Here is a 17,083-nt window from a genome sequence, read left to right as displayed (position 1 = left end):
CTCGCCTGGCGAAAGCAGCGCATGTGCTGCTCTCGCAATGCGAGTGCCTTTTGCTATCAATTCAGCCAAAGCTGAATGCACGCGTGTCCAGATGGACAAAGATGGCTGCTGTCGCCATCGCGTACGGACAAAAAAAGGCACGTGCATGTGGACAGCCCGACACCATCTTTGTTTACTTTATAGGGATGTGCACGCGTGCGCATTTCTTTTTTGTCCCTGCTTTCGCTTTCCCTCCCTCCCCCCCATCGGGCCCCTAAGTACCGGCGCACACGCGCGTAATGCTTTTATTAACTTTATACACTTTTGCGGCACACATGCTTCATCTTCAGCCATGGTAAGCTAAAGCGCGGGTGCCGGGATTGTTGAAAAAGTAAAGAAATAGAGGTTTGTCTATTTGTTTACTTTTGCTACAATTGGGGCACCCGGGCTTTAGCTTAACATGGCTGTAGGTAAAGAGAAGGTGCCGCGATTGTCACACTTCTCGAGGTGAGACGATAGCCGGTTACAGGCACAGTGTACAAAAGGGTGCTCAGCCTAGCCATAGATGACTACACCTTGACACACCCTACAAAATCCTTAGACATAGGACACTCAAGACGGGGAGTGTGGAACTTTCACCGGGGTACACTTCTTTCTTTACAAAGAATTAAACACGGGCATGAAAACACTGCATGGAACATCTCCCCCTTTCACAGTACATCTCCAGAGTCCATCCTCTAAGTTATCACGTGTTAGTTGGTTTGTTGCATGTTTGTGTGTGGGCTGTACGTTGGGAGTACTCGTGGAATGTCCTTGCTTCCTGTGTGGTGTTTTGTAAAAAGATCTGCTTCATATACATTTGCCTATATCTTTGTTTAAGTAATTCAGGTTTCACAATAATATTAACAATTGAGTCCTGGTCTGAATTGGTGCCTCTTTATTCCAAGGTGTCTGTTTTTGTGCTCAATAAATTTGAACTTTGTTGGTTTTAGCGGGATGTGTCTGAGTGAAGGATGATTAACGTTTTCAAAATATTTAAATTGTTACAAAGAATAATCTCTTTTTTTAATGCAGGCAGGCTAGTCCTTATTTGTATATCATTAGACCGTTTTTTATTATTTTTGTATCCTTTTAACATATATATGTTTTTAGTTAAAAAAAAAACGTGAAACACATTCACTAGCTAGTCGACTACAGCACAAACATAACTACGACATCTCAACACGTAGCTAATGTTCACTATCATCACGTTTTCTTATAAAATTTGTGTTTCTAAACAAATTAACACATCCCACTAGGACCAAATGGAATACAAGTAAAGCTGTTTTATGTGAATTTATTTCTATTGCATTTCAGTTGGTATTTGCGTGCATCATCGAAAGATCTTTTCTTTTTTTTTAGCCTTTATTTATCAATTTTTAGCAGGGTGAACAGTGCAGTACATCAAGAATAAGTGCACATCTGATACATAACAGGAGTACATGTAGCTCATCTCAGGGCCAGTGCCGCCACAGATGCAGTAAGTCATTTGGGGTACAAGAGGAATCAGGGTCGACAGCGCACAACCAACTTAACAGTGCATATTCATATAATACGACAATTTCCCGTGGACGTCCAATGAGTCCCGCTCCCCGCAAACCTCTTTATCACAAGAAAAAAACAAAAAACCCAGAGCATAACATGCTTGCCCCGCACCAGAGAAACAGCACATTCCAAGACACATCAGAGAGAAGAACACCCATGGGCCACAACTCACGAGGACTACTCCCCTCCACACCGCCACAAGGCCCCTGATCCGATGGCCAGCGCAGCACTACAGCCGGGTACTCCACTAGGGGATAGCAGCCACAAGCCCTTGGAAGGCAAGGAGTCGCGGGACATCATCAAATACCCAGTACATGCGCGCCGCATCCCGCAGCCCTCCCTTAATAGAGGGGAAATGGGAAGGGGGGGGGGGGCAAACAGCAATGAATACCGACGTATCGAAGGCAGCGATAGCAGACAGCCCTGTCGGGTACCACGGGATAATGAAAAGGAAGAGGAGGTATGGCCATTAATTAAGATCCTAGCGGTGGGAGCAGTGTATAATAAACTAATCCAGGAAATGAAACCAGCAGGTAAGCCCATATTCTGTAAGATAGTGAAGAGATAGTCCCATTCCACTGAATCGAAGGCCCTGGAGGCGTCCAAGAACACCGCCACCAAGGGCAGTCTAGGGTCCACCGCTTGTAAAATGGAGAACAGTGTTCTGAGATTATGGGACGTGGCTCTTCCGGGGATGAAGCCAGACTGGTCCGGCAGCGCCAGTTTATCCATAAGAAGACGGAGGCGATTAGCCAGTAGTTTGGCCAATATTTTGGTGTCGGCGTTAATAAGGGAAAGCGGCCTGTACGACTCGCATTTATCGGACGGCTTGCCAGGCTTAAGCAACTATGTAATCAACGCCTCTCTCATCGTCGCAGGCAGGGTCTGCACCTTCTGAGCCTCGGAGAAAACTTCCTTCAAAACAGGAAGTAGTTGATCTATATACGCTTTATAAAAATCAATGGGAAGGCCGTCTGAACCCGGCGCCTTCCAAGACGCCGTCTGCATTATGGCCTCCCGTATCTCAGCATCTTCGAAGGGTGCCGCCAGGAACTCACGCTGGGAGTCACCCAGCCAACCAAGAGTTATATCCTGCAAGTAAGGGGTAAATTCTGGAGGAGCAGAGCGCTGTGAGCTATACAGCTCCTTATAGTATGTCACAAAGACGTCCAGTATACGGAGACTGTCCCTGTGTCTATTGCCATCGCCGTCCACCACATACAGCACATAAGTAGAGAACCTGGGCTGTCGAACCGCACTCGCCAAAGCCCTCCCCCCCTCCACGTACCTACGGGCCGTAAAATACTTGCCTCGAAATTTCACCTCCTAAGTCGCCGTATCAGTATAATCTGTGAGTTTTTCGCGGAGTGTAGCGCGTTTAACATTAGAGTTAACTTCCCATAGATCAACCTCCAACCGCCTGATCTCCAACTCCAGACCACGCAACCGATTTCGAATGTCTCGGAGAACTCCGAAACTTTTGGAGATACAAACGCCCCTGACCGTGACCTTGAAGGCCTCCCAAAATATACCCATATCATCGACTGTACCTTTATTTCTTTCCAGGAAGGCGGCGATCTCCTCCCCCAGTTCCGCATGAAACACCGCATCATGCAGTGCCTCCGGAACGAGCCTCCAACAGCAGGGAGTAGCAATCGAGTTAGGGGGTTGCAGTTCAAGGTATACAGGTGCGTGATCAGAATGCGTGCGGGCCAAATGAGTGACACGGTGGATCCAGGGCGCCACCCCACGCGAGCAAATCCAGTAGTCCAGCCGGGACCACGTGGCGTGTCCCGCTGTATAGAAGTTGCCCTCTTTAGTAGTGGGATGGACGTGTCGCCACTCGTCAACGAGCCCATGATCAGCGAATAAACTGACGAGCGTCTCTCGAGTATTAGTATAGTGGTGGGGAAGTAGATCAGACCGGTCCATGGAGGGGCACAGAGCAGTGTTGAAGTCCCCTCTCCAGAGGACGTGCGTGGAGCCTATCTTTAGTATTTGACCCCAGAGGTCAGAGAAATAACCTGGGTCATCAATGTTAGGACCATAGCTGCAAACAAGCGTAACAGACTGCGTCGCTAGCGTGCCCCAGAGTAGACAGCTACGACCGGCAGAGTCACTATATGTTCCCCCTACGATAAATGGTGTGTTCTTTTTGATGAGAATTAATGTGCCGCGGGAGTATGTGGAGTAGGATGAATAGACACGTGTGGAGGCTCATTTAGCTCCAAAGAAGGGAGGGTGTTGAGGATCCATATGTGTTTCCTGGAGCAGAGCTATGTGAATGTGATGCCTATCTAGGTATGATAATATCTGTTGGCGCTTCCGAGGGTCGCGGAGCCCCCGGACATTCCACGTGAGCAATTTGAGACATGCAGAGTCGTGATGCGTCATCGATATTGGCAGAATAATGAAGAGCGCTGGAGTGGCAAGTTCCGCAGGGACACGCGACCGACCACGCCCACCCGCTCCTGCGCTGCCACTTCCGTCCCCCAACCGCATAAACCTCCAAAACAAGAGCCAACACATGCCTTCCTGCCTGCAACTGAACATTGATGTACACCCTCCCTATAGAAATTTAAGAACACCCAAACCCCCCCCCCCCCTCCCCCCCCCACATCGGCACCCCAACCGTGCCGGCATTGTATAGCCCACCCAAACAGATAGCCAATGGCCAACAATCTCTTGCAACCAGCTGCAGCCAGCATGAAAAGAACGTCATGTGGCAGAGGCAACACAAAACAATCCCAAACAGCATGGGGGATTTCCCTTAGGAGGGCGCTAGGGGACAATACTCCCTTTCCGTACCTAACTCCAGCCACCTCTCAGCCCATGAGTGTCACCCCATGACGTACGAGAGTGGCGCTTAACAGGAAGGGTGCTTGACAAAGTAGCTATTCATATACCTACACTGCGTGCAACAGACAATGCAAACAGGCCAGGTAGCCCTCAATCTGTAACGCAATGACTAAGGACGCTGAATTAGACAATTATCCATTCCGGGGCGGTGGGCTATGAAAGGCCAGGCAGAGAAACAAATAAACACTACCATGAAGTTGTCGTAGTTATTAACAGTGGCCCACCCTATAAGGAACTCTCATTAGAGAACACTGAGAAAAAAAGAGAAACACCCGCGGGGGAGCAACCCCGCCCAGTCTAGCCAGTCAGAGGGGAAGAAGATCTGGTGGAACTGCCCTGCAGAGGGGATTGCCTCGAAATGGACTTCAGAAAGTCTTCGACCTGCTGAGGGTTGGTGCAGAAGATCTGTTTCCCCTTATATGTAATACGTAGCCGTGCAGGGTACAAGAGGGCGTATTCAATCTGTGCGGTGCAAAGTTTTTGCTTGACGGCAACGAACTTTCGGCACGGTGAAGTCTGGATACATTGTGAAGGCGTTGCCTTCAAACCGCAGCGGTTTCAATTTGCGTGCCTTCTGTAATGCCACGTCGCGATCTCGGTAGTTAAGGAGGCGTGCGATGATGGGACGAGGAGCATTCCCCGGAGGAGGACGCGGGCCCAGGGACCGATGTGCTCGTTCGACCACTAGGTGCTTCGAAAAGGAGTCCTCGCCGAAGGAGCTCTTCAGCAGCCGTTCGATGTATACCTCCATGCGCCCAGTATTGGTGCGCTCGGGAATGCCTAAAATGCGGACGTTGTTGCGGCGGCTTCTAGCTTCGATGTCCTCATTCTTTGCCGCAATTACTTTGAGGAGTTTATCCATCTGAGTGACCTGAGTTTGCAGCAGAGTTGTGACATCCTCATTATCCGATATGCGTCTTTCCGCCTCCTTTAACTGCCCATCATGTTTATCGACCTTATGCACCAAGAAGTCCAGCCTAGTGTTCATAGTGTCCATATTCCCGGATAAATCCGATAAGCTATGCTGGACCACCAAGAGCAGTGTCTTGACATCATCCTCCGAGGATGACGGAGCAGGCTGCGTGTGATCCACAGCATCAGAGTCTGCCCCGGTGGAGTTGGACTTCGCCGCAGCTTTTTGCTTCTCAAAGTTCAAGCGAGACTGGCGTCCATCAGGTTTCCCCATCCCGGCCAGCAACCGGGTCCGCTACCCCACAGCGCGTAGCAAGCCACAGAAAACGCGCGGAGCAGCGAGGCGGCTAAGCCAGTCAGCGAGCCAACCAAAGTGGGCGAAACCGGCAGGGCAGTAATTGAGATGTCTGAGTCTCCCCGCACACAGACAATGCAGGCCCCCAGCAGGACCCACCAGTGATCTCCAGTGGCAAACAAGTGGACCTCATGCACAGTAATATGATGGAGGGGCCGTGTACCAGTGGGCGCCGCCAGCAAGAAGCCCTGTAATCGTGAAGGCACAGCCAGCTAGCCCGCCAGAGCAACGCGGCAGGGGGCCTAGGAAATCCTGCGCAGCCAACGTCCTGGAGGACCCCCGGAGAGGGATGACCGCAGTATCCACACCAGCATATAGCAGGGACCCCACTCCTCACCAGTGTCCAGCCGGGACGCAGCACAGCAGGGGAGCAGGACGCGCCACAGCTCACCACACCGCCAAATGTTCCAAGATGTACAGGTTCTCAAGGATGTGCAGGCAGCGGCAATCCAAAGCAGAACAGAGCACTAGTCCCGTGTCAGAGGGGGGGCCCTCCCGGCCCAAGTCCGCAATCGCCCGTCACAAGGAGAAGGGTCCCATCACAGGTCTCCTGCGCCCGGGACAGGAGCGAGACCCCCAAACCAAGGCCCGAGACAGGGCCGCTCCGTCACTGCTCCCGCTCGGCAACCGGGAGGAAGCGCCCCGCAGCGCGGGCCCGCCCGCAATTATGGCGCGATGACAGGCTCACCTCAGTACAGCGGCGTCCTGGCCCCCGGGACCACAGCAGGGTGTCGTGGGCACCGGCAAACCTCGCCAGCAGCACGGCAGGAGTCCTCGAGGCCGCAGCACAGACCCGCCTGCACCGATGAGGCCCACCGCCTCGTGGCAAGCCGCGGCTCTCGCGTAGCGGCAGCAGCCGGCGCCAGGCTCCGGGACGCAGTCACAGGAGGGTCCCCGCAGTCAATTTCCCCTCAGATCGAGAGCCAGCCAGACTCGAGACTCACGTCCTCTGGCACAGTGGTAGTGCAGCGTTCAGGATACAGCTGGACGTCAGCCATCAGTTTGCTGCAGCACAGGTGAGGATAATTGTCGGATTTGGTTGCCAAGCGTCCCGAGCCTCACAGGTGTGCGGCCATCTTGGATGTGCGCCACCTAGCGCCCCATCATCGAAAGACCTTTTCTTGTAAACCTAAACCGAGTTTACTATCTTTTTGTCATCTGCCAATAGAGGACAGCAGTGCAGCATGTTGAACAGGGCTTGGTATTTGCTCATTTTTGCTGGCAGGATAGCTCAGTTGACAACAAACAGCCATGTTGAATGTGTAACCTGCAAGTCCGGAAGTTTGAACCGATCCCGTGCTTCTACTCTGCATTTAATTCTCCCTAGAGGGCCCTGCAGCGACAGCGCTTCCGTGCATTGAGCCCTATTAATCTGTTTTTAGCTTAATAATCCCTTTCATCCTTGTGAAAGGCACCCACCTCTCATCTGATGTACGTCAATACAACATGATGTAGGCATTGATGCCTGTAGGAATAAAATTAATCTACGCTGGGAAAGTATGATGGCCCCAATCATTAGCATATAAGATGATGTTATCAAATAAAGCCCCCCTGTCTGGCTTTCCTGGGCCAGAAATTCTATTGCCCTTACCCCTAACGACTCTTACGCAACAGGCAGAGTGCCAGACACTTGTCTGCTATGCCATAAACAAGGTACCCCAAACAACAGCAGCCATCATAGGTCTCGCCTCTAACTTCAGGGATATAACCGATTCCAGGTCATTATGTTTACAGCAGCCAAGACCAGGCTTCACTCAACATAGTGTTCACAAAGGCAGTCTGGTGTTCATTGCCACATAACTGTCCCAGGAGGCTCTCTATTCTCTCCAAGATGAGGTTGCTGATACAATTCCTTTCTCTCGCTTTGGGACTCTGGGACCCCTTCAACCTTCTGCGCAGATACTGTTGATTCTCAAAGCTGCCTTGTGGGCCTAAAGTGACCCTGCTGCCTACCCCTGTGGGAACTGGAAGTGATTCTCTCATGTATCTTAGGGCTCAGCAGTGTATGAACAAAGCAAGGATACGATCTAAACATTTGTTAGGGACTAACCTTCCATTAGAGGTCCACCAAAATAGTTTTGCATGCCTCCTCACCTCTGGCGGAAAGTATTGCTTGAACCCTGGCTTGGGGTTCTGCCTGTGTGCCAAGTCACTTATTGTGCTTGTGGCCATAAAGTGGGCTCACACCTCTAGCCCTGAATTCTGCTACATATATTCTGCAGGAGCAGGATGGACCTTGTGAAACTTCCCACTGGTGTGTCACACCAACCCAGTGCTGTGTCGTTCAGATTCGTGGTCAGCGAAGATCTGGTCTACATCTCCTGGGTTGGGGCAAGGGGGGAATTGGCCTTCTGGTCACGGAGCAACACAAAAGGAATCTTTGCTTTTTCAACAATCACGGCACCCGCGCTTAACTAAAGTAAAGCGCAAATGCCGCGAATGTTCAAAAAGTAAAAAAATAGATTGGTAAGCCGCCCACTGTACAAAAATCCATATTGTACTGACAACTTGAAATAAAAACACAATGCCTGTGAAATGTCTTTTTGTAACACTACAGTTTGCACCAACACATATAATTAAATGAATATTACTGCTAAGTTGGAAAAAAAATTGATTTGTACAGCACACCTTGCTATACCCTCACAATGTTCTAAGCTCACATAGCACTGGGGATTTAACCACACCCCTGCGTGTTTTGAGGGAGCCTGGCATATATATCCATTGCAGCCTGAAGTCAGTATTTGTCACCTTGTCATGAGTTGGCTTGTGCAATGCAAGACTCATTTGGATGGGGTGTGTGTCCTGCGGTTGTGGTACTAAGAGTATGGTGGGCAGAACTGTTGAGCCTGGGTGCGCACTCTATGTAGGCAACACACACCATGTGTGTTAGTACTGCCGCTCGTGTCGTCATGCAGGAGTGTGCCAGAGTCTGCCTGTGCAAGTGTCACTGTGCATGCATTTGAGCCAATGTGAGTCAATGAATTCATTTTGTGGCTGCTGGCAGAGAAGTTTCACAGAGCACATGCGCTGCACATGGTTGCCGATGGTGACTGTTTGCACATCAGCGTCCCATGCGTTTGGCCGCCTGTTTGTCTCTGTGCGTGTTGCTACACGTATCCGCGGACCTTGCAGTTTGTCAACAGGGGGTGAATCAATGTTGCTTCATGCATTCCACTGCTGTCAGTCACAGCATCCACAAGTACCTCAGTCCTAGCTAGATCGCATTTTACGGCTCTTTTAGCAGCTGCAAAATTCAACTCTCAGCACTTTCAATAAAAACAAGCATAAAAAATGCAATAGCTCTCGCCTTTCATTAAGTTAAAGCCCTTTGCTTTGCTATACAATACCATTAGCAAAGCAAATGGCTTTAACGTAATCAAAGGTGAGACCTATTGCATTTTCAATGCTTGTTGAGGAAGTAGTTGAGGGCTCGGAGGTCTAGGATAGGACAAAGGCCTCCGTCCTTCATTGGGACAAGAAAATAGCGAGAATAACAACCACAGCCTATTTCTGGCCCAGGAACCCTCTCTATAGTTCCCTTGGCCAAGAAAGTCTTGATTTCCTCGCGGAGCAGGGCAAGGTGATCCTCTGTCAGGTGATCGTACACTGGAGGCAAAGGGGGAAGGTGTAGTCTCGAAGGGGAGGGAGTAGCCCCTTCGGACTATTTGCAACACCCACCTGTCCGATGTGATGTTCTGCCAATAGTGGAGATGGTGGTGTACTCTGCCACCGACTGTGAACGATCCTGGGGTTTTGCGGTGGACGATGGGGATCATTGCTAGGCTCGACTTCTAGCCTCCCAACCCACTGTGTCGGGGTGAACTGCGTCCACAGCCCCGCAGAGTTCACTAGCAGGATGCAGGAGGCCATGAGGCCCAACAGCCTCAGAGTCTTTCTCACCAAAATCCCGGATAGAGTCTGAAATTTCAGTATCACAAGCTGAATAGCTTGGACTTGTCGTTCTGGAAGATAAGCATGAAACATCACTGTGTCCAGAACAGCTCCAATGAAAGGGAGCGACTGAGAGGGGGTCAGGTGTGACTTCGGTACGTTGATAGTAAACCCCAGCTAATCCAAAAGGTTCGCAGTAGTCTGTAGGTGGGAGACAACTGCTTGGGACGAGCCCACCTTCAACAACCAGTTATCGAGAGAGGGGAACACTGGAATCCCTGATCTCCTTCGGACCATTTGCAACACCCACCTGTCCCATGTGATGTTCTGCCAATAGTGGAGATGGTGGTGTACTCTGCCACAGACTGTGAATGATCCTGGGGTTTTGCGGTGGATGAGGGGGATCATGGCTAGGCTCGAGTTCTGGCCTCCCAACCCACTGGGTCGGGGTGAACTGCGTCCACAGCCCCGCAGAGGTTGCTGAACTTGCGGCCCCGCTGGCCTGAATAGGGTTGGCGTAGTTGGTAGCCCCTTCCTTAGCCACGAAAGAAGCGAAAAGCAGATGCGGGCCAGGAAGTTGTGGGGAGGTCCAAGAATTTGGCCATGGCCCACGAGTCCTTAAAACGATCAAGTGCAGCATCAGATTTTTCTTCAAAGAGGCGGGAGCCATCAAAGGGCGTGTCCATGAGGTTAGCTCTGACATCCCCCAAATAACCAGATGTCCTCAGCCGGGTGTGGTGACGTACGGCCACCGTCATGGAAATAGCTCTGCCCAACGAGTTGGTCATGTCCAACCACATCTGAAGGCGAGCTTTGCTGCATCTCTCCCGTCTGAAATAGCTTGGAAGAGTAGAGTCCGGTCCTCCTCCGAGACTCTGGGCAGCACCTGCGCAACCGTGTCCCATATCGAATAGGAATAACGGCCAAAAAGGCATGTAGTGTTCACCGACCGCAATGCCAGACTGGCGAAAGAAAAACAAATCTTTCCAAAACTCTCCACCAGTCTCTTGGATTCCCTGCCCGGAGGTGTGGAAGGTAACACACCACAGGAAGTGGAATCCTGGACCACCAAGATTTGTGGGGTGGCTGGTGAGTAAAACTGTCGCCCTGTGCAGGGTGATGGCTGCAGGCAATCGTCCTACTCACAGGAGCCACTGTGCTGGGTTTGGACCAGGTGCCCAGAAGGATGTCTGTTAAGGCCTCATTAAAGGGCAGGAAGGGTTCCTAGCTGGAGACCCCAGGCTGCAGGACCTCAGTCAAGATCGATAGCCACGGAAGAGTCTACGACAATTATGGGTGACATGAATTTCTACTTAGAACAAGCCAATGATAGGGATACCGCCGCCCTTACATCAGACTTAGAAATAATGGGCCTCAGACAACTGGTTACCTCTTCCACTCACCAGGCAGGACATACGCTGGATGGCATTTTTTCAAACGTAGAGGGCTTGCATATATTAAACATTCTACCCATGCCATGGACGGATCATTTTGCCATATTTAGCGGACTGACTATCAAGGAATCACTGAGGAAGAAGGTTACATCTACTAAGCCAGGCTTTTTTAAAGTATGGAAGAATTTAAACCATACTGAATTAAAAATATTACTGGACAAAACTTGCCCAGATCTATCCAACGAACCCAATACCGCCACTCGTCAATTTCATGAATGGCTTGGTGATGCCACAAATCACCTAGTACCTACTAAACACCACTCTAGGAATAGAAGCACACCGACCGCTCCGTGGTACACAGAGGAATTAAGAACCCATAAACAATTAAGTAGGAATAGGGAAAGGCAATGGCGTAGAACCTACGACACCGAGAGCAAGATCAAATATAAAGAATCTTTGGCCACTTACAAAACTATGATTGTTGCAGCCAAAAAAACGTTTTTTTTGGAACAAATTGAAAATGCCAAAAATTCTAGTAAGCAACTATATTACATTACTAAAACCTTATCTGGTAATGCACCAGATCTAAATCCATCCCCGTCACAATTATTCTGTGACGCATTGTCAGAATTCTTTTTCTCCAAGGTTAATGATATATACCAAGCCTTTACTTCAAAAATTAACATCACCAGAGCCTCTCCCTCTTACACTTCCTCAGGAAACATCCTATCCAGTTTTAGGGCTCTTACTACTGATCAAACAAAAAACATTATTACGTCAATTAAAACGGGATCGGCTCTGGACCCTTGCCCTTCCTCAGTTCTCTCTATGGTGATGGACACCACTGTTCTGATCATCACTCATGTCTGCAATACAATATTGAGTTCTGGGACTTATCCGTATTCCCTAAAAAACACACTAGTTAAACCCCTGCTGAAAAAACCCAGTTTAGATAAGGAGGAACTCAAGAATTATAGGCCCATAGCAAGCCTCCCTTTCCTAGCTAAAGTGGCCGAAAAAGCCATGAACCAGCAGCTATCAGAGCATATAGAGAAACATCAGCTACTGGACGACACACAGTTTGGCTTCCGTAAGTATCACGGTACGGAAACCGCCCTTATCAAGGCAGCAGACGACATCAGAATTATCCGTGACCAAGGAGGGACAGCAAGGGACGGGCTTTGATGGGGTGGGGGGGCAAGGGGGGGTGAAAACACTTCAAAGCGGAAAATAGACGTCCTATGAGGATACCAACGACACTAGCCGATGAGGTCGATTGGGGACGCTGGCCCACCTGTTGACGCTGCCCGGCCCCCGGGATGTGGGCTAATAAGCTGTGTATGAAGGCCTCCTGGCCTAACAAAGAACTGGCACAGGTGATTGAGGCGCAGGCCCATAATGTATGTACAGTGAGTAAGTAAGTAAGTAATAATCCTGTGATTCTGCAATAAAAACGGTTTAAAAAAAAAAACAAAAACAAGGAGGGACAGCATTACTTGTATTGTTGGATCTTTCGGCAGCTTTCGACACGGTTGATCACAAGATCCTGATGGACCGTGTCGGAAGGATGGGCATCCACTACACTGCGAGAGACTTGCTCTCTTCCTTCCTGGCCGATAGAACGCAGGTGGTCACACTGGGGCCATATCAATCAGCCAAGATGTCACTTCCCTGTGGGGTTCCTCAAGGCTCCTCCCTTAGTCCGACACTATTTAACATCTATGTGTCGGACCTTGCACGGGTCATCAAAGCATACGGGATGAGCCTAACCTCATATGCAGACGACACGCAACTGGTGATGGCCATTAAAGGTGACGGGCTGGAAGTGGCAGAGCGCTTCCAAATTGGAATGAGGGCGATTGGAGAGTGGATGACAGGTAATTGCCTGAAGCTAAACTCCGATAAAACGGAGGTGGTCATCTTTGGATCCCTCTCCCCGATTTGGCCTGTATCCTGGTGGCCACCAGCCTTCGGTACCCCTCCTAGCCCGACCCTTAAGGTCAGGAATCTGGGAGTAATTTTTGATGATCATCTTAATTTCATGACACACGCAAACAAAGTAGCAGCTACAGCCCATCATAAACTTAGAATGATAAGGAAAATCATTCCTTTCCTACCAGATGCTGCTGCTAAAACCTTGGTCAGTTCCTTAGTACTTTCATCCTTAGACTACTGCAATGCACTCTTTTTAAATGCCCAAATTAGAGTAACTAAAAAATTGCAGACGATACAGAATGCAGCAGCACGTCTGCTGTCTCGAGCACCTAAGTTTGCACCCATTTCTGACACTATCAGGACATACCATTGGCTGACGATCCAAAACAGGATCAAGTTTAAATCACTTTGTATAGTTTACAAGGCACTTCACGATCAAGGACCACGCCCTCTTAAGGACCAGCTTGTACTCTATAGACCGGCTAGACAGCTTCGATCCACAACTCTCAACCAATTAGTGGTTCCACGTTCCAAAACAGTCTCTTGGGGTGACCGCCGTTTTTCAGTTGCGGCTCCCAAGATGTGGAATACTTTGCCACTACATATTAGAACCAGCCCCTCACTTTCCCTGTTTCGGAAGAAACTGAAAACTTGGCTGTTTAACCAGTAACATTGACCAAGATCCTCCGATGCTATCCATATATTGGGGAAAGATAGCTGCTATAGTCTAGCGCCGAGACGCCTACGGGTATTCGTTCGTGCTCAATAAATGTCAGAAATAAATAAATAAATAAGATGTTAGTCTAGACTGCCAACGTAGGGAGCTGCAGGTCCAGGACCACCGCAGCCCTACCCACCACCATAGCAAATGATGCCCACTCCTTCGTAGCCAGAGTAGGTGGAGACAGCATGCCAGAGTCTGGGGAGGTGTCCAAACCACTGGCATCAGCCAGTTCCTCGTACCAGTCCACCAAATCGTGCGGGTGTGGGATTTCAAAAAAAGGATTTCTGCTCCCCCTCCCAATCCTCTTCATCCATCCCTAACCCTTCAAAATAGGGCATATTGAACGGCATGGGGCCGTACGGCTCTGTCAGCTGCCCAAATATGGCACCCATGGCATCATAGAACTCCTTAAGCTGGGTGGGGGTCACTCCCGGAAAGGCGGGGAAATGTGGTGCCGACCCAGGCCTCGAACGCCGAGGTTCCTCCATTGCGTCAAGAGATGGGTGGGGTGAAGTTGAAGCACGCTTCGACTTCTTGTATTTTTTGTGGTGCCTGTTACCTGACTTCGACGAAGAGGATTTCGTTTTGCGGGAGCCGTGCTTGGACCTTCATCTCGACCGAGACCTGGACCAGGATCGAGACCGACGAGGCGAATTCCATGGTGCAGGACGCCGGGTCGCGAGCAGCTATAGGGACGGCTCCCTCAAAGCCTTCGGTGCCATGGTCCGGTAGTCGGAGCAGGTCTTCTGGTGACCGACAGGGCGCAGCGCAGTGACAGGCGCCAGACGGCATGAACTCTGAGGTCGTCTTACTTGACATTTCCTACACACAAGAGAAGTCGACAAAAAGTCAAATAAAGTCTGGCAAAATTTGACAGGGTGTAGTTCTCTTCAACGGATCGGCGCTGGCTGACACGGAAAGAAAATATCTGAAGTCAGCACGCCAGAGTGGCGGTTATATTGACGACGAGGACTTCACAACAACAACAATCGACGCAGACGTCATGCGGAGTCGACCATGCCACCTACTAGAGTGCAGGGGTACTGCTAGGAAAAATCTTCCGGATCCAGCCTGATGCCAGGAAGTTTAAAGGTAAGGAATCTGCGGCTAGATGTCTAACAGATATCTCATACTAATTGCAATAGATAAAACCATGTTGAAATCAAATCACTTGTTGATACAAACCATGCTACATCAGCATGACAACAAGGAAAAAATGGATAAAAATAACGGAGCATAGAAGTACTTTTAGGTGACTACAAAACAGCCATATGACCAAAAACTATCTGGAGTTAAGACATAAAGAAGTTGGTTTAACTTAGGTCTTACTTGAAAGTTTACCAGCCTACCTGTCCTCATTTTTCAATAGAACAGCAACTATTACTGAAAAACAAAGATGGGCCCATGATTTGAGCACCCTGCTAATGGCTTTAAATAGGACATACCGTGAATCCCACCTGGAACACAATGAACCCCGCAATCACTGATGTGGCACAAGCTCTGTCCCAATTACTTAGTGGTTCGTCTACTTTAAGATTTGTAGTGACATTTGGTTTCTGGATGTGATGTTGAATGTATACTAGTAGGGACATCAATTCTTTTTGGAGTTCTGTTCCATCATGTTTTTGTAAACCTTGCTTCAATATACTGCTGGTAGCGTCCCTTTAATTTTCAAATCGTAAATGTATAACCTCAAGAATTGAACATGATTATAATGTTCGAGACTGCTTCTCATGAGGGACACAACTTCCATATGTACCATTGTTTCTCATTGAACTGGTACTTTAGGGCCACCTGTCCCCTTCACTTCATTTACTAGCCTTGGGAAAAGGAACAATCAGGCCACTTGATTAAAAGAGCACAATAATGTGAATCAGTACACACATGACCTCACACATGACGCATTGAAGTATACGTGACTGAGGCATCTTGGGTGTACCTTTTAAAAAACGATCTGGATAACAACCCTGATTCTATGGAAGGCGCATGGATGATTTAGGTCAAATGGCTGATAATTCCTCATGACGAGGTGCATTTTCCTTACTGGAACAGTGGATCTTTCCAGCTCCATAAATTTCCTACACTAATGAAGTAGCATTATGTTTTGGTTCAAGTGAATGACTACAACGTGTTATTGTGGTGTCTTTCTTGGAGCTCTCTTTTCCTGCAAGAGGGTAAGGACAACAAAGACTCTTACCATTCCCAACAGCATATTTACAAGAAGTTGTTTTCTAGACACATTATGTGTGGAATTTTTGGAGTGTTTGTATTAGCTTTATTTTGTTATGGGGAAATTTTATTTTCAATACAAACACCAATGTGTAATCTGAAGTGCACGACTGACAACCGCACTTATCCTTATGTTCTGTTTTCTGCACTGAGTTTCATTACAGGTTGAACTAAAACATTAGTAGTTGATAGTTTGCAAGTATACATAATTAAATGTGTTGTGTGATGTTTATACTAATACCTTACACCTTTTCAATACCATTGTACACAGAGGTATGTTAGGGTAAGGGCACATCTGGGTCCAGGTCTGGAAGAAAACCGCTGATCTGGTATGAAGCTGAAACATGCTAACCATGGAAATTGAGAATCCTTGGTTGTCTTTTACATGTCCCAGAATTCTTGTTTTTAACCCTAACATATGGAACCAAATAAAGTTATTTACGGTTTACCTTTAAGTTATTTTATTTCTTTTTTTATGGATCTCACGGTCCATCTTGTGCATCTCCTGCACAATTACATTCAATAAAGATTTCCATTAAGAGCTCCTAGCTTATGGAGTCCATCTACACTACCAGGGGTGGAGTCCGGATGAGGAGCAACCTGATGAAACATACCACCTAGAAGGGTATGGGTTGGTACCTTTTCATATAGCCATAATTTGGATGATTTGGATCGATTCACCTTTATGCATCGCTCTCCTTTAGTCCAGGTTCTTTGACTGAGCAAGCGCTCACCATAAAATTTTTTTTAGAGTTTTGCCGGAGGTGCCCAAAAAGAGACAGTTCAGAGTCAACGGTAATATTATGGAAACTGTATTGGGTTTAACATTCACAGTACTTAAACTATAGAGAGAATAGCCCACAAATTCATAAAAGTCCAGAGGTACTGTTAAAAGGTTAAAGAGCTGACATGGTCACTTTATTAAGCCAGCAGTAAAATGCTGGGTTATTATACAAATGAAAATTTACTTTTCAGAAATATATTAGGCCTAAACCCTTCTTCAATAGGGTACATAATTGAAAAACAGCAGAGAATACTGAAGAGCTGCCCTTTACAGCTTTTCAATGTTCTCTCTATCAACTCTGCAAGTCCTTCTTTGAAGAAAACGCATACTATCTATGCATATTTTACTATTTCCAAGAGCTGTAGCACAGAATGTTCTCAGAAAGCTCACAATCATCTACCCTACCACATCAAGAAGTCAATAGGACCATTTGTAAT

General features: G+C 48.3%; 1 protein-coding gene across 2 annotated transcripts in view; it reads right to left on the bottom strand.

Moving 5' to 3' along the window:
- LOC146796297 (meiosis-specific coiled-coil domain-containing protein MEIOC-like) overlaps positions 1-17,083 on the bottom strand; it is a 235,756-nt gene that overhangs the window by 64,324 nt on the left and 154,349 nt on the right. The gene's annotated exons all lie outside the window — the stretch shown is intronic.

The sequence above is a fragment of the Triturus cristatus genome, chromosome 10, assembly GCF_964204655.1.
Source record: "Triturus cristatus chromosome 10, aTriCri1.1, whole genome shotgun sequence".
In the NCBI taxonomy this organism is placed as follows: Eukaryota; Metazoa; Chordata; class Amphibia; order Caudata; family Salamandridae; genus Triturus; species Triturus cristatus.
This window is presented reverse-complemented; position numbering and strand designations above follow the sequence as displayed.